The 27654-nt window shown below is 43.4% G+C and overlaps 1 protein-coding gene across 4 annotated transcripts in view; it reads right to left on the bottom strand.

Moving 5' to 3' along the window:
* The window catches only part of POMGNT2 (protein O-linked mannose N-acetylglucosaminyltransferase 2 (beta 1,4-)), a 31330-nt gene extending 4404 nt beyond the window's left edge, over positions 1-26926 (bottom strand). The window contains exons 1-2 of one of the 4 annotated variants that reach the window (XM_053945247.1): positions 26497-26680; positions 24477-24608 (exon numbers count right to left, since the gene is read on the bottom strand). The gene's annotated coding sequence lies outside the window, so the exon portion shown is untranslated. Of the gene's footprint in view, positions 1-6063; positions 6269-24476; positions 24609-26496; positions 26681-26862 lie in introns of those variants that run through there. The other 3 variants (XM_053945256.1, XM_053945265.1, XM_053945236.1) reach the window with 3 other exon arrangements.
* Positions 26927-27654: the final 728 nt, after the last annotated feature.

Here is a 27654-nt window from a genome sequence, read left to right as displayed (position 1 = left end):
TCAACCATGGCTATTCCATGGACAGCCTGGAAGAGAAACCCAGTGGGGACAGCAGTACATCACTTGGGTTCTGCTAATGTAGCCAAATCAGTTTTCAGGAAGAGAAAATTTTGATGGGGACAGACCCTGAATTATTTTATTGGTACCAACTTTCAAAGCTTTATTTTACTTCTTCAGTGCCTTTGAAAAATGTATAATGATATCATCCAATTCTGTACATAACCTCTCCAATACAAACCTCTCATCTTGTGAGCACAGCTTTAAGTGACTTCAACAGCATCAGCACGGAAAGGATCAAGCCCCAGCAGCCATGCGCAAAGCCTGCCTATCAGTTCATGGAGGAGACCTTTAACAAGTAAGTACTCTCCTGCAAGCACACCCTTAAAGGAAGGCCAGCCTGCAGGCATTATAAAATTTAACTTCTGTCAGAAGAACAAAGCACATACAAGTTCAACAGAGTCAATGCAAGTTGCAACAACTTGGCAGAGGAGGGAAAACCACATGACTTTTCTATTACTCCATTATGGCAAGGTGAGTGTGTACGTGTGGGTGTTTCAAAGGCACAAGAAGCCCGCAGTCCATAAAAACACCACTGATGCCACCTGCATTTGACAGGCATTTGGGTGGTGGGGAGCTCTGCTGACCATTACAAACCCCTTGAGCCAAACAGGTCTCCTTGAAAACAGCCTGTTCAAATGTTTCACCCCTGACTGATTTGTTCTCTCCCCTCCAGCCCCAAGGGAAAGGCATAAGAGGCACTTCAGAGATGCAGCCAATGTTCAGATGTTAGCAATTTTCATTTCAGACTCTGCCACAGCCATACCTGCTAAATGGCTAGGAATGAACAACTCAGGTTTTTACTAAAAATCACCTGCAAGGCCCTCTTCTATCTCTTCCCTCACTGCAGCTCTTTCACTTCCCTGCACTTAGCTGAAGTGAGTGTATGTGCTTTAGCTAACCAGGTGTCAGGAATATATGTTAAATGCTAGCAACACTAAAGTAATCCACCTTCATTTCTGTTCCTCATTGCCAGTTCCTAAATCCTGGTTCATGCTGCTTGGGAGAAAGCTGCTTTTGATGGAAGTGAACAACAGGATGTGGATAGGAAGGGGTGTTGCAGGCAGAAATGAAAGGAGAATTTCACAGGTACTCAGAGAACTGTCTTAATTCTTTGCCTGTTTTCCCACATTTTATCATCCACTTTTTTTTCAATCTGACACTTTCAGTGAAAACAGACCTTCAGGAACTATAATTTTTGGTCCCTCAGGGAATGACAGAGCATAAATAGTAACAAACAATCCCACTGTTTGCTTTTACATACCCAAGAGAGGCTGCATTGAGGGAGTAAAGCCAAGCAATCACTCTCCACATCCCCTAGTTCCTCAGTCCCCCAAGCTGAGATCAGTCATAAAGTGCTGTCAGCAGCAGTAGACCTGGGATAAGAAACTTTCCCAGGAGGCAGAGGGTAACACTGAAACAGGTGAAAGCATTTCGTTTTCCACTTGAAGAGAGCTGCTTCACAATAAAAGAAATTTTCATTACTAAATCTCCCTCAAATGAAATGGGTCTTGAGCTGCCAACTCCCACGGTGTCATCAGAGAACATCCTAAGAACTGAAAGGCACTTGCAGAAGTGGCAGGCCAGACACACTTTTCGTAAGAGCAGCTCTGTGCTGTTTCTTTCTATATAGAGGGCAGTCCCTAGGCCAGTCACCCCCCAAGCTGCCCACAGACTGCCTCCTCCCCATCCCTACGATGTTCATCCACCCTCTTGCTTCCCAGTGACACTGGGATACCCAGGGCTCTGCTCCACATGAGTAATACGCCCCAGTTACCAAAGAAATCGATTGGACTGACATTTTTTCACTCTCTGCTTTGAAATGCTAAAGCACCATCCTTCAGCACCAGGAGACACGGCAGCTGGTAGACCAGAGCCAAGCCAGAGAGATCTGCATGTAAAAGCTGCACAGAGCTTCTTGCTGCCAAGCTGGCAGAGGGCAATGATGTCCCAGGGAGGGGATGGGATGTGCCCTTGAGGACTCCCAAGAGGACTGGGCTGCAGGGGAGCAGAAGGAGTGAAAGAGGGAGGTAGAAGAGGCAGATTTCTCTGGCAGCGATGCTGACAGAGCAGGAGGCAGCAGTCTTAGAGCCAGACAAGGAGAATTCAACAAAAACACCGGTGTGGGGGCAGCTCAAGACTGTGCAGTGGAATTAAGAGCATATCCTGAGGTTTGCAGCTCAGCCACAATGGATGCTGCTCCAGCAGCTAAGAGCCTGTGGGAGGCACTCTATTTTTGGTCAGCTCATCTTTACTCTTTTTCCAAGAGTTCACAGGCATGAAAAGCTTACCCCATTTTCTTCCTCCACCCCCATTCACTTAGCAAAAGCATCACAGTTTCATTCTCACAGCCCAGCTACTTCTCCTCTAACTAGCACTGGCTGCTGGTGAGCAGGTAAAGTCTTCAGGAATATTTATCTGGTTTCTTCAGCAGGTACTTCTGGCAGAGCCCTCCAGTGTCTTGCAGGTCCATAACACTCTCATGCAAGTTTGGACACAGCAGCACCTTCTGCCTGTTAGCTACAGGTTATCTGATGTATTAAACATCCTCAGGAAGTGGTAAGGACACAGGAAGCATAGATGGAGACACTGTTCTCCATCTCCTGTTAACATGCCTAGGAGATCAGAGTGGGCGGGATGAGAGAGGAATTTCCACTAATAGGCAGTTGGCACAAAGATCTGTTTGGATTCATTTAGGAGATGAGTTCTGTTGTTCTTTTTTTAATTGTGAAGCTACAGTAGGATGAATCACTAAAGCTATTAATATGATGGACAGTGTTCCAAATCTCCTCTCCATTTTAAAAATTGCAATTTAGGTAAGAAATAGGGAGAAAAGCTACAAAATCCACATAAAAAATCTCAACTACAAAAAAGACAAACATACACTACTAAGACCCCCCCAAAGGGAAAAAAACCCAAGAGCTTGATTAGGGAGAACAAGGGTGAACAGGGTGACCAGCATGCCTAAAGGGAGGTCACCTATTCCTGCAGGTGTTAACAAAATGACAAGTGCTGGTTTTGTCTGTTTAGGCCTCAATGAACTTTTGTTACCAACTGCCCAAACATTTTCCAGGCCAATGTTCAGCTTCCCATAGCTACAGCAGGCAAAAAAGCCTCATAAAATTGAAAACCAAAAAGCATGAAGGAGACACATTTCCAGAGAGCATCACCACTCTGTGCACAGAGGGAAATGCCTCCTTGTAAAGGCCAACTTAGCTTTGGCCCAGCTGGTCAGCTCCTGTGCACACCCTGCCAGTGGTGGCAGGGTGTCCAAACAGAACCATCTCCACAGTTCCCAGAAACACAACACAACTGGAAGTGGACTGGGGCTGCCCTTGCCACAGGACAGTGAAGGAATTAGGGCAGAGTTGGATGGGCAAGAAATGGGCTTCTTGTTACGGTAACAGTGGGAGGGGTAGAAGCAGATATTCCCTCCTCAGGGACATTTTCCCCATCAGCACTCCCTACCTCTGGATCTATCTCTTGCTAGACTGGCTTTCCAGGACCAGTACAGGAAAAGAAAAGCATGCAAACGTGGCATATTGCACTCCCCCTGCAAAATGTCTTCTGTTCTTTCTCCCATCCCTGATGCAAGAGGCTTAGCTAAGGATTCAGTGTATGCAACACATGCAGTTTTAAATACCCACTTCATTCATCCTCAAAGCAGAAGCTGCTAGAAGGCAACTTTCCCAATTCGAAAGAGGGGGAGTTGGGATTCAGCAGCCAAGAATTTGCTTTTATTCTCATCTCTGTCACAGATTCCCACAGAACTACAAGTAAGTCAATCCCCATAGCTCAAAAAGCTGTTATCATCTTATTCACTCTATTTATTTAATGAGATACATATATCTTTCACAGTACATAGCACATTAAAGAAAGGATGGTACACTGAATGATTGATATACTGGAACATTTTCTTTGTAAAAAGCAGCCAACTGTAGAAGTGCTGACTTTTTAAACAGGAAAAGAGCAGATTCTTGTAGCGGGAGTAAGCCCAGCAGTTAAAGATAAAAATATCATTATTGAAGCCTGATACAAAGAGGGGACAAGAAAAAATAAGAATATCTTGACTATGTAGTCTCAAAAAGAATTTTTAAAACAGAGCTTTATTCAGAAAAAAAAAAACAAATATAACAATATATTTTAAAAGCCCCTGTCTTATAAAAACCTTATCTATAGATAGTTGTGATCAAAATTAGGTCCATCTTCAGTTTTTATGGTTCAGCATAAGTGAGGAATAGAAAGCAAAACTGTAAATCTTTCTATACAAGACTGCAACCAAGGAGACTGAGGCTCTGTGCAATGGTCCCTACTGCAAAAGTACCTTCCATATGAACAGGAGAAGATTGGTGGCCATAGGACACCTCCCAGCTGCACTTACTGATAGAAAACCCAAGTTTTCTGCAATTAAATTTCCGAGTCTGTGAGAGCTGGGACAGGAAGAGATCCAACCTTTCACAATGACTAGCAGCCATTGATTTAATATTTGTTGATACTCCTGTCTTGATCTACAAAATAACAGGTTAAAAAAAACTCCAACATTAAGCAGTCAATGCATAGAAGCAAGCCACAAAGCTGAGCTAAAAGTATAAATCTAAAAAGAATACTTCTTGGGCTTTTAAGATCTGCATTTCCAAGTTCTCCATCCATAATGGAGTATGAAATTCTTTCTCCATACAAAATCCCAGGTCTCAAGAAAATTCCCTTAAAATTAAGATGCATTTTTGATAAACAAGCTTGAGGTGAGAGATGTAAGGAAAATGAGCTAAAAAAGTGACGAAAAAGAGAAACAAAAAAGGTATTTCTCTCAGCCCTCAAGTCTTGCTCACCTTCCGAGAGTCCCAAGCCTAAAGATGAAAACCCAAGTAACTCAAAATAACCATGGCTAGACAGAGGGGAAAGCTTAACAGGCAGAGTTCACTCCAGCTGATCTTTTGTTCACTCGAGTATCCCATTGAAACCTATCTGGTTACATTGTCATTAACAGCCCTGTCATACGAGGAAAAAACCTCTCGTTTTGCCTGGTCTCTTGCTTTTAGCCTGTAAACAAGACACCTTTGTCAGAAAAAAGTGTCAAGAGAGCAGAAGTTTTATCTTACTTTAGTGGTCTGCCTAAAGCAAAGACAGCAGGGGTGCTGAAGGCAAAATTACTATTGCTGCAAAACTGAATTAAAAAGAGTATGATGTGAAATCCCAAAGTACTGATCAAGATGATCTTCAGCCACTCCAGCTGTGCCTCTGGGCTTCAGCTGCCATTTGTTATTCTCTGTATTTTATCTATCCATTCTTTCTGTGTTCTCCAGCAGGCAGAGTACCTGTGTTATTCGGGTACTAGGATTGGTGCTTAGCAGCACTCGCAGCCTGAGCTCTCCCTGCTTTCCATCAGCATGGTGCCCAGGACCGCTCCTGTGTGCTGCAAATCCTAAGCAGGAGCCAAAATTGTTCGGAGCACAGCGCAGCCAATAAGAAAAGCGACAATCCCTCCTTGGTTACCACAAGCTCCACATTAGCATGTTTTTAGGGGAAAGTAAAAAAAAAAAAGTAATCCCATAGCAGCATGTGTCGGGCAAGAAATACATTTCTGCAAACCTACAGAATTTAGTCCATATCAGAGATGTTTTCCCTATGAGACTTTTGTTTAAAAATGATAAAGCAAACCACTAGTCAAACAAAGAGGGACTACAAAGACGTGGGATTACAAATGAACTACTGACTCTCTCCTCACATGTACACACACACAGAGGAGGGATTCAGTGTGAACTTGCATGGAAGGGGGAGCGAGGAGATATCATCGAAAACATGCCAACCTCCCCCCTCTCCTCAGTACACTGCTACCAGGACTGCCAACAAAACTGAATTCAGAGCCGTATGTGATCAGCACAGCAAACACAGCACAGTTACAATGACACCCAGCAAAGAAATACAGTAATTCAGAGCATCTGCAGCCTTTTTAGTCTTGAAAGTACTATCACTGGTAGATCAGTGTTTCAGCACATGCACGCATACCTGGTGTTGCTAAATAACAGGAAATGCTATCCGGTGCCTCTCTTTCACAGGAGAAAGAAAAAAGAAGACACCTTAAAGCTATGCTTTGCAGGGGAACGAGCACTCTCACTCTCCAGTCCTCTTCTTTCCTCACCACAAAGAAAAAGCAAAAATCCCTTCTAAGAGCTCTCGGCACCGTAACCCGTGCACCATCGGCAGCCTGAGCTACCTTTCTCCCCCAGGTCTGAGCATGCTCTGTCTGCCGGCAGTGTCCTATCGCTCCAGCTGGCTCACCTCAATTTGTTAGCCTCCCAGAGGTCAGCCTTGCATGCAGGATGATTTGCTGCAGTATTCCTGCAAATCCCCGACGGGCGGCCACACTGAAACAAACACCACCGTGCCGTTTCGCGGTGCTGAGCATGTCTCGGGAGACAAGCAGCGAACTGCTTTGGGCAGGGGGGACACGCGCATTTTAGAAATCCTGCTTTTGAGGATCATTAAAGCCACTGCTACTCCAAACACTTCACACAAAAGAAGAAAACAACAGGAGAGAAGGGAAAAAATGGCCCTTGCTTGAAGGCGTGAAAGCCTTTCGTTGTGCTTTCTAGTAATTCCCTTGGCACCAGGAAAGCAATTTCCCAGCTGTGACGGTCAGCAAATGGCTTAGAATTGAACAGGGCTGTGACTGCCCTCCTTCAGAGATCCAGGGAACGGTATTTTCATACGAAAGTTATGTTTTATGGTGGAAACAATTCCTAAACAGAAAGGCACAGAAATTATCCAGGAGCTTATAAGAGAATCTCCTACTGCACACAAGCTCACGGAGGTGAGTGCCTTACACAAACCTTCACAGCAGAGCTTGAACCTGTGGGGGCTGAGCAGCTTCATGAAGATGGCAAACCAGATAGAACTGAGTGGGAACCCTTCAAGTTCTTATCCCACAATGGAATCTACATGCAGATCATAGCCCTCCAAAAGGCTCATGGCGTGAAGTCACACCATTAAACACAGGAGTGAGACCCCAGCCCTGCAGGGACACTCCTGCAGAGTGATCACAGGCAGATCACAAGTAAACATATGAGGCGTTGCAAACGTGTTGATAGTATACTTGCAGGACACATCTTGTTCAGTATCTGTCTGTGAGGATTTTCCCTTTGAGAACTAACAGGTAAAATAAGAAGGATGAAAAAGAAGAAAAGTTCTCTAATACCTCCTCCCACATGCTCAAGGCGGACTTCAGACTGCAGCATGACCCTATACCTGTCCTGAGAGGATCTTAGGGAGACACTGGTCAGTCACATCTGCCTGGGGGAAATAAATAATAGAAAAGAAAAAAGAGAAGTGAGCCCATCCAGTGCCCTCAGCCTGTCCTATTGGGACTAAGGAAATCCAAAGTCACCCTTCTCTTTTTAAGACCATCTCATTGTCCCATTGCCCCTCTGAATACAAAGATGCTGCCTTGTGCGGAACAAGTCTGATATTTTTTTCTCTGAATTTTGTAACTCTAGGAGTGGAGTTAGATTTGGAGCTGACTTCACTTGAGAAAACACATGCTGACTTTGTGTTTTCTGCACATCAGAAAGCTCCACAGCATGACCTACCTCCCACTGATGGTAACAGGAGCCTTTCCACTGACCCCACAGATCTTGGTTAGTGACTTTATCAGTGTGATCCCTGATAACCTACACAGACCATGTTGGTCTCTTTGTCTTAGACAAGCTTTTATTTTACTGGAGAAGAAAGGACAACATATACAGATTGATCTTCTATTTATGAATAAGCTTCTTCTGTACCCCTGGAATGAGTTATATTAATGGATTTCTTAGGTACAATTTATCACAATGCATAGAGAGTTTAACAGCAGTCCTGAAGAGGGTCCTGTTTGTTAATCAGCCACACCACAAAGTACAAAATGACATCATTAAGGGGTGGGGGAGGAACAGCAACTGTGAAATAATAACTGTCCATTACTATTGCACCATAAGGCACTAAGTGTGGCAGTCCCATGCTCTTCACAGTCAGCACCTATGACAAGCTGGTAAGGTTTGAATAGATCATCTTGGCTCAGAACTAAGAATTTGATGAATATTTAATACCCCTCATGAAGTTGCAGCCTTCAAAAACAGCACCACATTTTAGAACTCCTAAAAAGAAGTACAGCACAAACAAAATTCATCAAGCTAGCAAGAAAGTCTGAATACATCCCTCTTGGTTTAGGGCTGACAAAGAGCAGGTAAATAATTATTTACTGAATCTTTGCAGTGCACATATATGTTGCAGGGGTGCCTGCATCACTCTGAGTCACAGCATTTATTATTTATAGTCCAGAAGGACTCTCTATAAGAAATTATTCCTCTTGCAGTGCTTTTGAACCAAAAGTGCATTTCAGTTTGAGAGCACAAAAAAAAAAAAAAAAAAAAAAAAGCCTGAACTAACAAAAAAAGTCTTTGTACCGATAAATACAAAAAGCACACAAAGGAAGCATTTGGTTTTCAGACACCAAGATTGGGACTTCACACAGAGAGGATGACATTTTGATTCTGTAGAAGCTAAAATTAGAGCTCATGCCAAAAGGACCAGGACTTCAGCCAAATATTGAAAATTCCTAAGCAAGAATATACTTTGACAGTGTAAAAGGTATTTTTCTGAAGAATATCTCAGGGGCCAAACCCCACTTTGCTCAAGTACTTCAAGAATGACATCCTCCCAGGCTTAAGAGATATAGGATGCAAGTTTTAAATAAATATTAGGTTTAAAAAGGTTTAAGTATGATCAAACATTTTACATGCACACACACATACATTTAGGTTACATGTCTTGACATCAACCGGACAAATTCTTAGATATTTATTCTCCTCTCAGATATGAGCATGTTTTATACCTATAAAACATATACTTGCCTGCTATCTGAACTTGCCATACACTAAACTACTCACTAAACTACTAAACTCTAATAAACCCCTCTATCCCTATTAGGAACCACCCTAGCAGCATTGCAGGGACACACTTGCCTGCTCCTGCAGCTGTTTGCAGCGTGTGTGGGGAAGAAAGGTGTGTGAGAGTCACCTTCCAGTTCCCAAGGCAGGAGATGGCTTTGGTAGCTGTTCTGATTCAAGTTAGGTGTCACTTGTGCTCTTTCAAGTTCCCATTTGGCCATTAGTAACGACAGGTCAGCAGGGTGACAGAGATAAATCAATTCCCTTTCCTACAGCTTTGCCAGCTGCGCACCTGCAAATGTAATTAGTGCCAATGTGTCTGCAAGGGAATCTGAGATAATTCATGTTCATAAGAAAAGTTTGGTAAGTCAATGATGTTCAGCAAGACTGACATGAGAAACCAAGGGTAAAACATTGCCTGCCTGTGAGATCCCTGGGTACAGCCTCACCCTGGTTGCTCTGCACCCTTCCCACAGTTGCTATTTGTTAACTGCTTTTGCCCAGGCAGCAGGAAGATCATCTGCCCTCTCTCAGATGACACTTCAACACTAAGCCACAACCTTACCTGAAGAAACACATCTCCCATTTTACAGACAAAAAGACTGAGCCTGTCAATGGGATCTGGGTGGGATGCACTACAGCAGCATTCATTAATATGGGAGCAGATTCCTGTCAAAAATCTACCAACAATCAAAACCTCTTGTGTATTCCAAGGTTGTATTCATGGGCTTCAGGCTCAAGACAGAAGCTGGGGCCTCCAAGACCACAGGTGACAGAGTAAACATGGTAAAGGACAGAGAGGAATAAGTTATCAGCTCTGTCACTGTTGCTCTCAAAGAGCTGCTGGAGGAGTAGCCACAAGCCTGACATGCTCTGCTCCCCACACACTTTCCACCCATCTTCTATTCCCACTGCACTTGCTGTGCAGAAGGTTCAGGGACCTCCTGCATGCCTGGAAAACCCCTCCTGGACCCACAACTTAGCCTCAAGTTGGAGGCCATGTCAGAATTACTTGTCCTGGCAATTTTGGAGGAAAAGGAAGAGAGCCTCTTTTCCTGTCTGTTGAGACAAACAGGGTAGTCATAACCAGCAAGTCTCACAGATGTCTTAGGAAATTAGGATGTTAATATCACCTGAAGGTGAACACCCTAGGGGTGCCAAGGTATCGAAGAGACATAACAGAAAGACAGAACACTGACAGGAACTTAGACTGATCTATAGGGGTGAACAGATAATAACTGTGTGGAAAGTATCCAAAGGACGGGGCTTAACATGCCCAAGAATTTAACTGCCTTCACTGGATTATGCACCTGGTTTGCAAGTGGGCTGCAGCTGTTCCAGAACCGATAAGAAATCTCAGTTTACAAGCAGGATTAAGGAGGGCTTCAAGGATCGAGGTCCAGGACTTGGATGGTCTTTATGGGTACCTTCCAACTCAGAATATTCTATGATAGGACTGTTGCCCAAAGCTGCTTTTGTTCTAACCTTCCACTTTTTCTATGTTCAGAGATTTTGTGCTTTCTTAAAACCTTGCAAATCCAGACCTACAAACCAAAGTCCTAGTACTTCATGGAAAGAACTCCACAAGGAAGCAGTAACAGCATCTACAGTCTTGATCAAAACAGCGCTTTTGATCCAAGCTGGAGCATGTGCTTCAATTAGCCAGTCTCTGACAAATGCCTGGAAGTAGCTAGAACAGCAGCATGACAGGAAAATAGTTCAGAGCCAAGCTAAAGGAAAATCTAAATCAAATCAGGGGAAATAAAAAGGTTTACTGCCATTTTGAGTTCCATAATTGCAAACTGATTGTTTTGCCTCCGACGCCCCCTTCAGCCACACCTATACAACATAGTCTCACATTTTAAAGGATGCAGCCAGCATACAACCCAACCCTATTCCTAGGATAGCAGTGTAATATTAACAACAGGTAGGAGCACAGTTATCACAGGATACTCTCCATGCAGTTTAACCTGTTAAGACTGATGCTAAGGAAGCACAAAACATCCATGTTCTGAGTGAGGAGCATATCCCAGGGGTGTTGACAGTCACATGAAATTTCAGAGCAAAGCATTAGGTCTCATCAATCTTAAAATAACTTATACAGGAGCTAAAAAAAAAAAACAAAAACCTGTGTTTCCTGACAGCATAAGCCATAAGACTGAAAAAATATCTGCTGGCCAATTAAAAAATAACCTAACAACTGCATTTTGGTTAGTACTTAAAAATCAGAGTCCGATTTTCCCCGTGGAAAAGAAGAATTCTTACTTCGTCCCTTATCTGATTACAGTATGATCAGAAGGCCCAGAAGAGAAGTAGTAACACATGGCTGCAGGCCAGGCATTTACTGTTGCTCTGAGGGCTACTGCTACTGACAGGAGGGAGAAGAAAGCAAATGAATCATCTTTCTCAGCTTCAACATGAACCACTGCACACAACAGGAAAAGTGTGATGAATACACTGAATTAATTGTAAAAGCCCATTTCAACTCCTACAGTTGTTATATGCAACCATTTACAGTTCAATACCTAAGAAGAGCTTCTTCATGCCCTCAGCAGCTTGAAAATTCATGGAAAGACTATTGAATTTAGGCATATTTATCAAGGGCACAGCAGCAAGAGGAAGAAGTCCAAGCCTGACCTGATGGGAAATTTTTGTATTAGACTTGCTGTTGTATTTATCTGAATAGTAATAAAAAACCAAGGTGGTTAATTTTTGCCCTATTTTTTCCCACCAACAAATCAATGTATCATTTCCTTACAAGCCCTTCTTGTGACCCACTTGTGTGGATAAATAAATGATATGACATTCAATACACACAAGAAGGTGAAAGTTTCAAAGACAAAGCAGGAAGTACCTGTTGAAAGAGGAACACCTGCAAAACTACTGACACAGGTGCTACTCACCTGTAAAGAAGACATTTAACTATTAGAGAGTGTTCAGAGGAGAGCAATAAGGATGGTGAAGGGTCTGGAGGGGAAGCCTGGCCCTTCGATGATAGGAGATCCCTTATCCAACACTGCCACAGCAGCTCATTTCTGTTCCCTTTCTTCCTACCAGCAATATCTGCTGCTTCTGTTGCATCAAATGCTGAGTCAAGTCTTTAGCAATGAGAATCTCTTCAAGTAACTGAAGTGTAACCTGACTGTCACTGAGAGAAGAGCAACATCAGCCCGATAAACCAACTGCTGTTCAAGACAGCTCCAGTTAAAAACATCTGCCCTTATTAATTTTGCACAGCTCTGGATCCACATGCTGATATTTGCAAAGCCAAGAATAGAGTGGTCTTTCAGCTACTTTACAGAGTATTTCAAGACATCAAGGGCCCTCCAGACAGCTTCCTACATCAGGATGTGCTTTTCCATCTCTAGGCTTCTGCTGGCATTGATGCAGCCATCCCCAGAGAAGCCACCTAGCACAGGGAGGGTTGGAGCAGGGCTGAACCCTCTCAGTAGTAAAGCATTCCCAAGATGAGCCATTGTAAGGACGTAAGTGCTGTCGCACCCAGCAGCCTCAAAGAGGAAGATCTTGCGACCTTGAAGACAAGACTAAAATATACATATGTATTGGCCTTAGGCAGTGAATCCTATCCAAGTCTGGAGAGGTCAGAGATAGAGGACATTTACAACCTTCCTGCCTTGGCTCATCCTGCTTCATCCCTTCTGTAGGAGAATGATGCGCTTATAATCTAACCTGGAAGCTGACAGGAACAATCTGCTGAGGTAGCCAACCCTTCCTTCCAGGCAAAGGGATTAAAGCTACAGCACAAAAAAGCTTCTCTTGCAACTATGAAGACCCAAACCTGCACCTGTGTTACTGCAGCAAGTATGTAAAATGAGAAAGCACAGAAGTCAGGGACTGAGGACTGACTAGGAAACAACCATCTTGCTGAGTGACTTACAGTTACACAAAATAACCACCATTTCTTTACCATCGAGGTGATGAAACCAAACTAAACACCAAAATACACCGAAATAAAAACCCTCTTGTCTCATTTAATATACTTAAGGCTTAAAAATAAGCATGCAACACAAGAGTCCTGTGTTCCAGTGGGACAAAACATGCACATAAATTAAGCAAGGGCTAGAGAACTTTGTGTATAATAGCTTGCCTTGTGACCTCTGTGCTAAGTATATATATATTTGTATATAATACATATGTATGACTATTGCAAAATTCATATAAAAGATTACAATTAAGACAGAGACTACATATTTCTTCTATGTTTATACCCACATTAAAAGATGATTAGTCAGTGATTTTATAAATCCAAAGATGTTAATTTCAATGAGCATGAGCTCCTAGCTTCCCAGCTTTAGCTTTATACTTTGACACAACCGTAACAGAGTCAGAAGCCGAGATGCTGCAAAGCCTTATATAAATGTGTGTGAACTGTCTCAGGCAACCTTACAGGAGAAGGGAAGGTGAGAGCAACTCCAATCTTCATTTTCTATTAACTCTCAGGTCTCTACATGAACATGAGTAACAACCTAAGTAGTAAAGAGCAAACAACCAGAAGCAAGGAGCAGAGGTAAGAACAAATCATTAAAAAGTGATAAGCACCAAGGGCCCTAACTTAGCTAAAGGCAGTAAAAATGCAGACACACAGAGAAAACCACATCATGCCTCCTCAAAATGAATCTGGTCGTATAGTTTTAGTGCTGAGTAAGTGATCTGCCTCAGTGTAACACCACAGTGTCTGCTAGAAAGGACAGTATTTCATCTGTGTGCTTAGAGGTCTGATAACCTATTTCCCAGGTGTGTCTCTCTCTCCCTCTAAAAGAAAATTACACAGCGAATTAATCTTTGTGAACCTTTTTATTTTTCACTGCTCCTCCTCTTCCCTCCCACCACTCCTCCTATCCGTTGTGAAAGGTAAGCAGGAATATATTCAAAAGAAAATTGAAATAAATGACAACAGCAGGAACAGCCTAAGTCTGGTTTGGCTCACAAAAGTGAGTTTATGATATGGTTGAGTCAGTGCAAAAAAAGAGGTCATGAAAGTGCTGTCACACACCTTTCTGGAGAGAGCTCTTTGTCCACATAGCTACAGATGAAAGCCTCATCTGCTCAGGGAAACTAATTTTCCAGTGCAAAGGGATTTCAATTCGCAATCTGCCACCATCCCACTCAATTTACATTACATGTGGCCAGCTGGGAGAGGGAAAAACAACAGCAGAGTAAGATATGAAACAAATCACAGCTCACTCATTTCCAGTGCATCAAAGGCATACCAGTGAGTGTTCTGTGTGATGGACTGGGGCCACTCCGTAACTACCTCTGACTGACTGCTTGCCAGAAGCACATGCAAAACCCCATCACATCCTGGGAATCATTGACAATACACAGCGCATTCCTCTTCTGTAGGGGGAGTGCAGTCCCTACACACAAACTCAGAAGAGTTTTTTTCCTGGGACAGAAGAAGGGACAGAGACAGTTGATTTCAAATTCTTTCAAGACATTTCCAAGGTATGTTACATAGACTGTGCTTAAGTATTTAGTTGGTCACCTATGATTCAAAAGTCACATACAGCTTAAAACTGCACAGGAGTCTCTGAGCTTAAAGAAACCAAGGTCTAAACTCTCAGCTGAATACTACTCTTAGAACAAAACATTCACATTAGTACACCAGTGAAGAGAACGGAACCGCCAAGAGCGTTATTCAGCGAAGAGTATGCAAAACTGATCCCTAAAACATAATGGGTGAATTTTTAGTACCAAAAGACATTAAAAACTCACAGCATAGCTTTGAGAAGAATGTAGCAGAAACATCCCAGTCTGGTTTAAAAGCTCTGGGAAGGGAGAGGAAAGATTACTTTTCAGCATTAGCTATAAGGCTTCACAAGAGGAATCTTTAAAAACCTATATGGTTTACTCTCAGAGAACATAACTAGGTGAGTAGGAAAGATCTGTGTGCAAGCCCACGTCATACAGGGGGTTCATGGAGCGTAACTTGGAAACCCATCATAATTTCTTGATGTCATTAAAGTATGGTCCTAATACACAACTCTAAGCTGAAGAAAGAGCTGGTTCTTTGAAACAGAAGTAGCCTATGCCAAATTTACACAACAAGGACTTCCAGTCAAGGACTCCCAGTCAAGGACTCAAATCCTGCAATTCAGCTGCTCTTTGCTTCTTGAGCAGTAAAGAAGCCAGCAGATCACACTTTAGAGACATCTTTCCCTGCTAATTACATGGTAACAGTTTTAAACAGAGATTGTATCACACCCACTGTCTCTTGAGAGCAAAAATACATGTATAATCAAATTGTTAAGGTAAAACAGTAAAAATATGGAAAGGCAATTAACACCATATACAAAGAAATCTTTGCAATTGAAAACACATGATCTGTTTTCACTGAGAACAACATTTTCTCAGCTGAACTTAGGCAAGTAAGCTGCGTGGTACAAAAGCCATTTTTTCAGAAATACAAGAAACCCCTTCTGTTATCAAATAAACTCTTATTCCTCTCATGTTGAATCCCAAGCTCTATATATGCCACCTCCACACAAGAACCAATAAATCCTTATTTAATATCAAAATGAGCCCTTGTCCCCTTTTTATGCACATGCGGCCTTCAGAACATCCAGCAGCTGAAGAAGGGGCTCCTGGCTGCAACTGAGGAGAGAAGTCCAACTGCCAGTGAGTACCTAGACCTCTGTTGCAGTTTTATAAGGCAGAGTCAAAGGCCAGAGGAGAGGAGAACACTTGCATGTGTGTTTTGAAAGGAAAAGGTGAAACATGTTACAATGGAAAAGGGAAACATCAGTTGGTTTGGATGTTAGAATTGTGCAGCGTAGCCTCTCACAGGTATGACAAAGCAAGCTTTGGAGCATAAGATGGTCAAAAGGCAATGAAAGCTGGAGGCAGGATGGCAAAAGTTTGTGAAACTTTCCAGCTGACACTGGGAAATATTGAAGAGATGAAGGGGCAAATTACTGAGCTCTTTGCTTACATGGCAGTTGTAAGGAAAACTTCCAAGTTAACTCCAAATAGCCAACTATACTTAAACTTAGGTGTGTCACTTCTCAAACCTAAACAAAACAACACAAAAGAATAAAGAAGACCTAGGACTAAAATAAAGGGAAGGAAGAGAAGAAACAAGTAGGAGGGGAATAGACAACAAAAAAAAAGACACACTTGGACAAAGGATGTACAACAGAAGAAGGTGCAACCTTCAAAGACTGCTCTAGGAAAAAAAAAAAAAAGACCAGACAGGAAGATTATCTTTTCTATCTGTATTTATCAATAAAACACCAAGAAATTTCCAGTCATGAGCTCGAGACCTCATTGCACTGTATGAAGTAAACAAAATCACTTAAAATGCAGAAGAATGTGAGAATGTTAGTGCCAGCCGCAATGCTGTTGGATCAGCTGGTGGTAATTCAGTGAAACCAATGCTGTAAAATCAGTGCATCAGGAAAACTCAGCCTCCATCTCTCTTTTAGAGTCTCAGGGATGCAAATGGGATGACATCTAATTCAGTACCAAAAAAAAGCAAATAAAAACATTTCCATCTGTACACAAAAATGATATATCACCTCCCATTTAGAAAACTAGCTCAAATCCATGAGGAAAGACATAGATGACTTCATACTACAAGGAGTATGTGGACAGCAACCAGAGCAGAGAATACACTGCATCCTCAGAAAGCACACATGACATCAAATACTAAGAAGCAAGAAACATGGCAGGAAAATGAAATACATGGGAGGAAAGAAAACAGAGCCAAAGAGAGCACTTCCACTAAAGGGCAACCAGAAAAAGAATCAGATATAGAAAATATCATAGAATATGCTAAATTGGAAGGGACCCATCAGGATCGAGTCCAACTCCTGGTCCCATGTAGAACATCTCAAGAATCACCATATGTCCCACAGCATTGTTCAAATGCTTCTTGAACTCTGTCAGGCTTGGTGCTGTGACCACTTCCCTGGGGAGCCTCTTCCAGTGTTCAGCCACTGTTTGGCTGAAAAACTTTTTCCTGATATCCAAACTAAACGTTCTCTGACTCAGCTTCATGCCATTTCCTCGGGTCCTGTCACTGGTCATGAGAGTTAAGAGATCTGTACCTGCCCATCCTTTTGCTCTCATGAGGATATTGAAGACTACAATGAGGTCTCCCCTCAGTCTCCTCTTCTTCAGACTCTAGTGACCTCAGCCACTCCTCACCAGGCTTCCCCTCCAGACCCTTCACCATCCTTGTTGCCCTCCTCTGGACACTCTCTAATAGTTAAATGTCTTCTTTACATTGTGGCTTCCAAAACTGCCCCCAGCACTCGAGGTGAGGCTGCCCCAGTGCAGAGCAGAGCAGGACAATCCCCTCCCTTGCCCAGCTGGTGATGCTGTCCCTGATGCACCCCCAGGACACACTTGGCCCTTCTGGCTGAGTTATGAATTATTGAAAATTTATACATATTTCCCTGTTTGCTAGGGAGGAAAAGTCATGCACTCCCATGTAACATCCTCAGTCTCTTCTAGTGCTTCCACCTTCTAAGCTGAGGTGCTGCGGTGCTGTATCGCCTGCTACAAACAAGGCTCTCTGCTCATGGTTAGCAGACACGGGCAGAGTGCGAAAAGTGAGGAGAAGTGGAGAGATGCACTGTAATGTAGCAAACAATCAGCATTTCCATCGACATCAGTTCACACTGTTGTGTGACAGGAACAACCTGCACTACCTTCAGACTGCTCTTCAAAGGGACAGGAAAAGGCTCATTTTCTTATCCCACCTCAAGCCACTAAAACAAGTCAAATCTCCTCTCACAGAACGAGCTTTGCTTACCCCACACAGCGTGATGCCAGGTATATGCACCTAATGGAAGCAATGCTTCTGCTTAGATTTAAGGATGTGCTTAACTCCTGGCTGGATCTGCACTTTCAAACACATCTCCTTGTGGGCCAAGGATTTGTGTTCTTACACATCTTTAAACTTTCCAGGACATGGCATTTATCATTCTGACTGTGATAAAGGATGGCAACACCCTGCTCGTTTATCTTGCTCTTAATACACTGCAGAAAACAAAAATATAGATTTTTTTTTACTACAAGGTGGAGGACACTGATATCACTCTCCCTCTCTGATAATTTAACTATAGCATAACATCATCAAAAAAACAAAAAAAAAGTGGGGGAAGCAAGATTTACTGCAAAAGAAACAAACAAAAAAATCTGTTTACAGATCACATCTGAAAAGAACATCTCTATTAAACGTGATTTCAGAAGAATTGACAAGGATAAATCCACGTGCAGCTCCAGGTATTCCAGCCTAAATGTGGAAAATACACATTATTCTGAGTTTATGAAGGGCTTAGTTTTATCAGTACTTTTTATACACACTTTCTTGGTTCATTTTAGATATATTGTAAGATTTTAAACCAACAGACTTGGGTCCTCACTGATTTTTAAAGACAACAGCTCCCTATTTTTTAACATGTTTTTGAATTATATATGGGCTGTGTACTCCTTCAGACAAAGGAACTCTGAAAAATTATGTTCTGCCTCTATCCAGGTGCTTCAAGTAAGATCCACCCTCCCACCTCTTCATCATATGAAGTAAAGATGAAGACTGCACATCAGTCATGTTGCAGACCTGTTCAGATGCTGCCTCTGCCTGAAACCACACAATCTGTGTGTTGACATTCTCATCTCAATTATCAGAAGCAGAATTTTTCCTACAGTGGGCTAGGCAGGTCCTGAGAGGGTGCTGACTGGAACATATCCTCCACAGCCAACATTATGCCAGACTGCATCCAGCTCCTCTCACAAGTTTCTCCTGATGGGATTGCTCTCCCTCCTGACTTTCTCTTTGATGCCTGGCTAAGTGATTTTGGCTGCACCTGTGGTCTGCAATACATTTAACAAACAGCACAGTGTGCTCCATGACCTGGCTGCTCCAGAGCCACGTGCCTGTGGGAATGCTGCCTAGAGCATTAAGCCCACTGCATGTGCTTGAGCGCACATAGCCCATTTTGGACCCGCTTCATTACCCTTTTCTCAGCAAGCTTGCCTAGAGTTAATTTAATGCATTTAAGGACTGAAGACCAGCTTTGCCACCCTGCAGTGCTATCAAACATGTTACAGGCAGATGATTTGGCCATATTCCATCTATGGGGTTTCTTTCAAAGTTCACTTTTTCTGAAAATAGCTGAGCTGATGCTTGAGCAGTATGAGAATAGTGCTCCATCCAACACAGATCACCACCATGGAGAACTGCTGCATCTTTACACTGACTCTTGCATATCCAGTCCCTCCCCTATCAGAGGAGTGGGATCATTTTCAAGTCTCTTTATCTGATACTTTAAAAGTATGGTACAAGACCGGAGTACACTACAGTGGTCCCTACATTCAGGTTCTACTGGCCTGGTCAGCTTAATATGATGTCCCTCTTGACTGCCACAGACGGCACTCGCAGTCCCCAGGCCAGGAAGTAGCATCAAGGACTCACAGGAGTAACCAAAGGCAAGTAAATGATTTCCAGCTTCTTCCTCAGCAAGAGTCCCCTGAGCTTGGGGACTGTAATCTTAAGATCCAAATTCTCATGGAAGAAAGCTTTTTCCTTTTCAAGCATGACTTCCAACTGCATCAACACTTAGGCAGGATGTAATGAGCAGGAGGCCCCGTATAACCAGGACAGCTTTGAGAAAGAAGTGGGCGAGTCTGTGTCCAGAGCCTGGACATGCTTTTGCAGTGCAATCCCACCTCTCTCTACAAACAGGCTTCCTCCCAACCCATTCAGAAATACCTGTAATATGCTTTTTACCAGTTCTATATAAACCAAAAATCTTTAAAGTTCAAACACAAATCACTTATTTTCTGATCTAGCCAATTGAAAAATGATGAATGACAACAGGTTGTGAAATTTATCTTGTCACCAGCCTATAATTGTTACTTGGAGCTTCAAATTATGGCAGAAAAAAAATTAAGAACAAAACTGAAGTGCTTATGGCTTATTTGGATTCTCCTTTACAAAGCAGAGCATTATCTTCGTCAGTGTGTGAGGAAATGCAATTGCACTGTGGATCTCTACATCAAAAACCATCTATCTTAATTATTTGAGTATTATACCAGCAAGAAAAGAATTACTGTAGTTATTTCAGAGTTGCTTATTGTTTTTATACATGTGGTCTGTCTACAAAGGTTAATATGAATTTGCCAAAAATCTAAGTTCATTTCACTACAGAATTATTATGGTATTAGGATTTAGGATTAACATAATGAGATACTATGATTATTAGGAAACCTAATGGTATCCTAACAAATACAAAAATATTTTGAGGTCTTTCTAAAGAGGGACTGGATAAGGACTGAGGAGTAAAGGAGGAAGAAAAGGCTGCAATTTAAGTAGGTGTGAGATTGTCTACAGATGGAGAGTTAAGGATTGAGAAAGACTAAGGAGCATAATGTCAAAGAAAAATAAAATCAACAACAAAACTACTGGCAGACTTCCAAGACCTTCCAAGTAAAATTAAAGTAGTTTAGGTGCACTTGGTTTAAAGTTCACTCATTCACCTTTCTTCACTAAAAAAAGTCACCCATAAACACCAGAAATAAAAGCCCGCCAATCAAAAGCAATCAAAGCTACATTTTTAAAGCTAGCTCTGCCCCTCTGTTCTTCCTTTCAGGCTTCCAGCTTCCCATCTCAGGATTGTCAGTAGCTGTCAGCAGATCATATGAGAAATTCATCTGAACATACAACATAACTTGACAGGCAATACATCAGAAAACCTAGATGTGACAACAGCAAATTCCACCAGATGGTCCTGGATCATATCTATCTATTAAAAAAAATTCTGACAGAAAAAAAAATTCTAACCACACATAAGCAGAGCTTCTGAGGAATGGAAAAAAAATTCTGGTATATGCACTGTTTCACCCTTTCCCCTAACCATGCCAGAAAAGAAGATACACAGCTCTAGCTTGTCCTCAACAGTTTGTCCTATCATTAATATCTATATGTATATTTCACCCTCCTCTCCAAAGAAAAGATTTCTAAATAAAGATGCCTCTCCATTAAAGGCAGTATGTACTGCTAACAATGCTGCTTTTCAATTGAGAAAATTCTGTCAATGACTCTGGAGCCCAGTCTTGCTCTAGCACTAGCCTGGTCTCCAGCTACACCAAAATCATGTGGTTAGCTCTGGGAGTAGCTACAAACTTGAAGTACATTCAAGACTCCCTGTTTGTCACCTTTCCCATCTCCCTGTTGCTCTGGCATGCAGCAGATTCTGTTTGGGTTCAGGCTGCCTACAAACCTCATCAGCCTCTGCAGCAACTCTTTTAGGAGACCTTGGATTGCCTTGTCCACTGTCAGTCACACAGGTCAAACGCTGACTGTCCAAACCTACCCTCAATCCAGGTAAAACTGCCTTTGATACATGTGAAGTACAGATCACATTCCAGCAGGCACAACCTGCTCCAGCCTCAGGCCCACATGAAACAGTGCTGTGGCAGGCACAGGGTCAGGGTCAGGACACTGTGCCACCCTCTGAGAGATGAACACAGTCCCATGGCAGAAAACTCCAGAAACAGCTCTATGGCTATTTCACTGATGCTGTCACTGTTCTCCAGGTGAGCACCACCAGCCTGGCCACAGCAGCGGCTCAGCTGTGACAAAAGTGACAGGCCTATGAAACGTATATCAATCTGGAGCAGGCTGTCACTGCTCAAGTGAGACCCTCAGGGACACCATTCCTCACTCCTGTTCTGCCCCTGCCTTCTACAGCTGTGTGCAGATACATGTTTTGCTCTGTGAGAAGTAGTTGTGTGTAACTGCAAAAAACTACCACATGTCCTTGTCCTCCCAATTACCCATGCTTGGAAGTAAAAGTATTTAGTCAAATACATTTTTAATTGGTAAAGCAAACAGACATGAATCTGAATGCACAGAGGGAAGGAAGACAGTGAAGGATGTGGCATTATTTTATCATTGTTTAATAGGACAGGATAGTGCTCCAAGTCCTTTGGAAATCTGACAGTTGCTTTGAATACAAAGCTGTGACTGTGGTAGAAAACAGATCTACTCCCTGTCAGTGCACAAGCTGCACTCCACAGCTCAGGGCTGAGGTAATCTCTCTTCCAGCCAGTGTGGCAAAATCAGTTTCCACCAAGAAACCAGATTGATCCTTTAACCAAGGAGTAGTTCTGTATATCACACAAACCTTTTTTCTTCCCCTAAGGACAGCTCCTTCCATTATAGACTCTCCTTTGCTGTTAATCAAAGTGCACCCATTTCCTGAGTGAGAAACATCTGTGTGTGGGATTACTCCAGTGCACTGTTTATTGTCTCTATCTAATCCATTTTACAATTATCACCTTTAGCACAGAGAGAAAGCTACTTTTACATCGTAGACCTGAGAACAAAAAGCTTATGAAAAAGCCAATTCTCCCCTCCTCCTCGAACTTCAACAAGGAATATATGATTTTTCACTGTGCCTTTGTCACTTTGACATAAAAGAAAAAGCCAGTGGCATTTTCAAGTTTTGTTGTTGTGCACCAGTGGGGTTTCAAATACTGTAGAAGAACATAATTACATTTATAGACACTTTTGTCTGGAACTTAAATTTTGCAACAGCTAAAACAGTCTCTTAGAGATAAGAAAAATAAGCATTTAGCTGAAAATGTATGTTCTGATTAAACTGAAAATGGACACCATCTTTTTACTGGACTGCCTTTTGGTATCTAAAAGTTTTTTCTATAAATACTAGACTATGATTTTTCAAACCATCAACTTCCTACAGAGAGAAAAATACACATCTTAGTATTTAACTGTTCTTAGCCGAAATACTCTAAAAGAGAAAGCATAACATGTATTTAATAAAATTAATAGAAAGTCACTTCCTCCCATTCTGGTATTTAATTATAGCTCATTAGAAAAGCAAAAAAATAGTGCAAATCGAAGTCCATGAATCAGCTGTTTACTTTATTTATTTATAGGCATTTATATAGTGCTCATCACCATAGCAACCAGGGACCTTTTCTTCTTGTTCAAAGGAAAAGTTGCAATTTCAAAATGTGATCCTTTGATGTCACAGTGCAAATAGGTACTTAGGTCTTTTGCTGCAAATGCTTTAGGCAGGTGCCTGAAGTACATGAACCAAGTCAAAGGTGCGATGAAAGAGACAGAAACAGAGAAAGGAACAATAAAAGAAAAGGAACCATGAAACAAGTGAGAAAGAGGGAAAGAGTAAAGGGTTTCTTATGAAAATCCACAATGCACCGTGTCCCACAATAAGCCATGATCACCCCAGTACTTTTTACCTGTAATAACAAGTGTCTGGTTCATGGAGAACAGTGCAATTAATGAAGACCAATCAGCAAGTTCCAAATTTATGCGGAGGGCACTGGTGAATATTCTTAAGCAAGGATTTCTGAAAGGATAGTAGCTTGAAAATGAGGCTGCAGAGGGCTGTCTCCCTTTTGAGAGCAGAGAAGTCAGGAGCCTCACTCTTTTCTGATTCCCCAGCAATTAGGCATTATCGAATTCCCACAGAATTAATAGACCTTTTTAAAAATGCCATCTGCTCACAAAACATCAAAGAAATGTGTAAATTAGAACACTGCTCCTGCATACACCATTATTGAATGAATTACTAGGTATGTCCTGCAATTGCAGTTTCCTCATGATACTGCTGGGAACTTCTTTTCATACTCCCAAAAGAGACTGAAATTGGTTTTACACTATATCATCTGGCTCCTCCCCACCATTGTATAGATGATACACATACGTGAACAATATAGTATTTCAGATTCTTTTTAAAGCTAATGAATTTCTAATGAATTTCTAATTGGGACAGAAAGGGAAAAAAAAAAATCTTTGGCCTGCTGTCATTTTGTTATATAAGAGACATTATCATGAAGATTTCCTCAAGACACTGATATGTGAAGTTATTGTCTTCAACTCTGCATTTAGCTTGATCCAAACTTCCTCATAAGCCAATACTGTCCAAAGCAGTTAAATAAGGAGTGTTCAGTTGTTACTAAAGTAAACATATAAATCTTTACTCAAGACTGGTGCTTATTTTCTAGTCTTTTTTTATACTGTATTCTAAATAGGGCAGAAGCTGCATGTATGACAGCAGGAAAAGTGACAAGTTCCTTATCTGGAAAAGCACCAGCAGGCACTGTTATCAGAGCAGACCAGCTCTTTTAAAGTGGATTGATGAAGCTATTTTTAAAAACACCTAATATAATCACAGAGGAGACTCTGATCTCTGCAAAGGTGAGCCACACAGCTCGATACTCCTGGGAGGCAGCTAATGAAACTGAAGCTTGTCATACACAGACTGCGTCCAGTAATTGGCTTTGAACACCCGCAGCTGAGCCTCCCCCATGCTGAGCTCAATGTCCCGCTCACAGCTTGTGGCAAACGCAGGTGGAGCCAGGTGCTGTCTGGCATGACCAGGTGTCAGTGGCCCTCTCTCCCCTGCCCGTGCCACCAGGCAGAATCTGCATACTTGGAAGGCAAGGAAAGAAACCTGCTTTCTTCCAGCCCCTCACACCTACCACTTGGCTTCCAGGACAGGGAAAGACAGCTGTGTAGGAAAGGTGGCAAAGTGGTGTTGGAGCAGGCGGTGCGCTGATGGAGAAGAAGGGAATACGTTCTACCACAGAAGGTGAAGGAAAGTGGGGGAAGATCTAAAAAGAGAAGGAAGAAGGTCCCATGTCATGTCTTCATCCAGCACAGCAGAATCACCAGCAAATGCTAGCCTTCAGTCAGTGCTCTGTGCCAATGGTGCAAAGTCCCTTGGGGACAGCCACTGGCTTCCCCAGGAAGGCAGCCAGCAAAACAGGGGAGCATCATTAATCTTCCCCAAAACTCCATTGACCCTTCCTAGCCCACTCTTCCTGGACCCACTACTACCTACTCTACTTCTCAGTGTAAACTTCAACACTGAATTCTGCAACCACCCTGGAACACAACCTAAGAAAATACTGTCCCACAGTGTGAGAAGACTTTTTGTCCTTTTGAAGAAATTTTATCTGCATAGCTAAGGATCTCTGATCTGGCTCTGGCTCTGTCGTTTAATGCTCTCCTTTGCGCCACCTTCTTTTTCATGATTCTTCCTGCCTCCCACTACTTCCTAGAAAAATCCACTCCTTCATAGCCTAGATACACCCTAACTGGAAAAGCCATTTTAAATAGAAAGCAGTTTCTTCTGATGAGAAAAGTCATCTATGGCTCTGATAATTTGATAGTTTTACTCGTGGAAGATCTTTAAGTCTCTATGTTTTAAACCTCCTGAAGACCTTGGTATGTTAGAGCACAGGCCAGATACATTAAAAACTCTGGGGAGCAGCAACTGAATGTGGCTTAATGTCACAGGGAACCATTTAAACCCACAACACTTATGGAACACCTTTAAAGCAACAATTTTAAAGAGAAAGGGGGTGAGAGAAAGGGGAATGAGAATATTCAATTTCCAGATGATTGAAGCAAGCCTCACTAAGTTTACAATGAGATGCAACTCAGGAGATAGGACATTTAGCTGGAAAGAGATTTCCATATAGTCAATCCATTTTGCACATTGCTTAATAGAGAGTGGGATCTAAGTAACTAGTTCCAAAACATTACCCAGGCATCTAGAGTGCATGTTCATGGCACACTTCACAAGTGTTTGAAGCTGAACTCCAGCTTTGATGACAGCTAATTAAAACACAAAAGTGAGACTCCAAGTAAAACTGCCACCTTGCAATCATAAACCGTTCAAAATGCACTCTGGCAGAAAAGCAGACTGCAAGGCAGCTTTCCTGTATCTAGTTCACACATTTGGTATCTACCACGGTTTTGAAAATGACATTGCAAAATAAACACCCTGTCTTACAGCTGATGTGTTTAGCATAAGTCAGATTTGTTTCAGGGAGAATGTCCTTGCAGAGAATAAGAGCTCTTTTGGTTCCCAGCTAAGTCAAGGCTTGAGCTAACAAGCCAATCAATCAGTTCAAGCGTTTTGAGATTGCTCTTAAAAGGAGCCGTTTCTGTTTTATTACCACAGTCAGCAGTCACCGTTTAGAAGTCAGCATTTGTCAATAGTTACCCAACTATGGCACTGGTGTGAAAACACTGATACGTTCCCTTGGCTTGAGCAGCTGTTTAGATACAGTCCTTATTCTCATCTCCAGAGGAGAGTGTGTCTCTCCAATTTATTTATTTAGTTATTTATTTTTCTAAACATGAAACCTTTATCTTCATAGCTCATTTGAACACTGGGTTAATTGAGGGGGGCTGGAAGGAAGCAAGGGGACCCAGCAGACACTGGTGAACCCACCCTCAGAACATGCATGTGCAATGCATCCAGAGCTGACACAGGCAAGAGAAACTTTTCCACCATGCTTAGTCAGCACGCAATAATTAAAAAGGTGCAGGGTGTGATAAACCCGGCATCCGTATCCACTGGGGCCAAACTCGCAAATTCATTGCTAAGCTTTCAAAGCCGAAGACAGGTGTCGGGGGGCTAGGGGGGTGGTGTTCCAAGGCACTCAGCCATCAAGGAAAACTGTCAGGAGAACATAATTACATCTTTACCTGCCCCAGTAGGCTTCAAACCGGCAGCGCCTTTGACCTCTGGGGAGGTTATCAGAGTTGAATTGAGCAGCTGCCTGCACCGCTCACCCTCACCGCGGGCTGTCGGGCCGGAGCGCTCTCGCTGCCCGGCTGTGCAGTGGTGTCCACGGCCGCGGCGCCAGTCCCGCTCCGGGAGGGCTCCCTGGCTCGTCCGCCTCCCCGCCGTGGGGCCGCCGCCGACCACGAGGGACGTGGCCCCGCTCCCCCCACTTCTATCACCCGCTCTCCCTTCGGGAAAAAAGCGACAGCCGCCGCCGCCACCACCGCCGCCCCCCACGAACCGCCCTCTGCGGTGCCCGGGCCGGCCCCTGCCCCGCGCCGCCTCACCTGCCGCCCGCGGCAGCGACCGCCCCTCAGCCCGGCCCGGCCCCGCCACCCCCGCCGCCTCCTCGCTCACGGTGTCCCCGCCCGGCGGCGGGCAGGAACGCGGCGGGCGGGCCGGGCAGGCGGCGGCCGCGCATGCCCGCTGCGGGCCAAGAGCATTGTGGAGGCTGCAGTTCGCGGGGCCCGGAGGGCGGGCGTCCTGCTTGGGCGCTCAGCGCACACCCTGGCCCCGCTCCTGGCGCCGCGTTCAGCGCACAGCCTGCCCCCGGCCCTGCTCGGGGCTGTTCCGCGCACACCCTGCAGCCGGTGCTAGCTCCCACCCCTGCTCCCACCGCAGCCCGGCGGGTTCCCCTCTCGGCTCTCTTCCCGGCCCGCCCACCCCTTTCCTCCTTGGCCGATCGGTTTTCTAGAGCCCTTCGCTTTTCTCAGCCGTTTGCGTTGCCCACCTTCAGCTCCTCGTCTTTCTCCCAAATCTCCTTCAGCCTCCACAGAATCATCGAATCATCAAGGCTGGGAGAGACCTTTCATATCATTCAGTTCAAGTGTCCACCCAGCACTACCGCTGTAACCCCTAAACTACTTTGCCCAGCACCAGATCCAAGTGTCTCTTGAACTCCTCCAGAGATGGTGACTTCAACACACCCCTGGGCAACCTGTTCCAATGCCTGACCACCCTAACAGTGCAAAATGTGTTCCTAATAGCTTATATGACTCTCCCCGGTCCCAGTTTAAGGCCATTTCCTTTAGTCCTCTCATGCTAGGCATGGCAGAAGAGACCTGCCCCCACCTCACTGC

Source organism: Vidua chalybeata, chromosome 1 (genome assembly GCF_026979565.1).
Source record: "Vidua chalybeata isolate OUT-0048 chromosome 1, bVidCha1 merged haplotype, whole genome shotgun sequence".
NCBI classification, from domain to species: Eukaryota; Metazoa; Chordata; class Aves; order Passeriformes; family Viduidae; genus Vidua; species Vidua chalybeata.
This window is presented reverse-complemented; position numbering and strand designations above follow the sequence as displayed.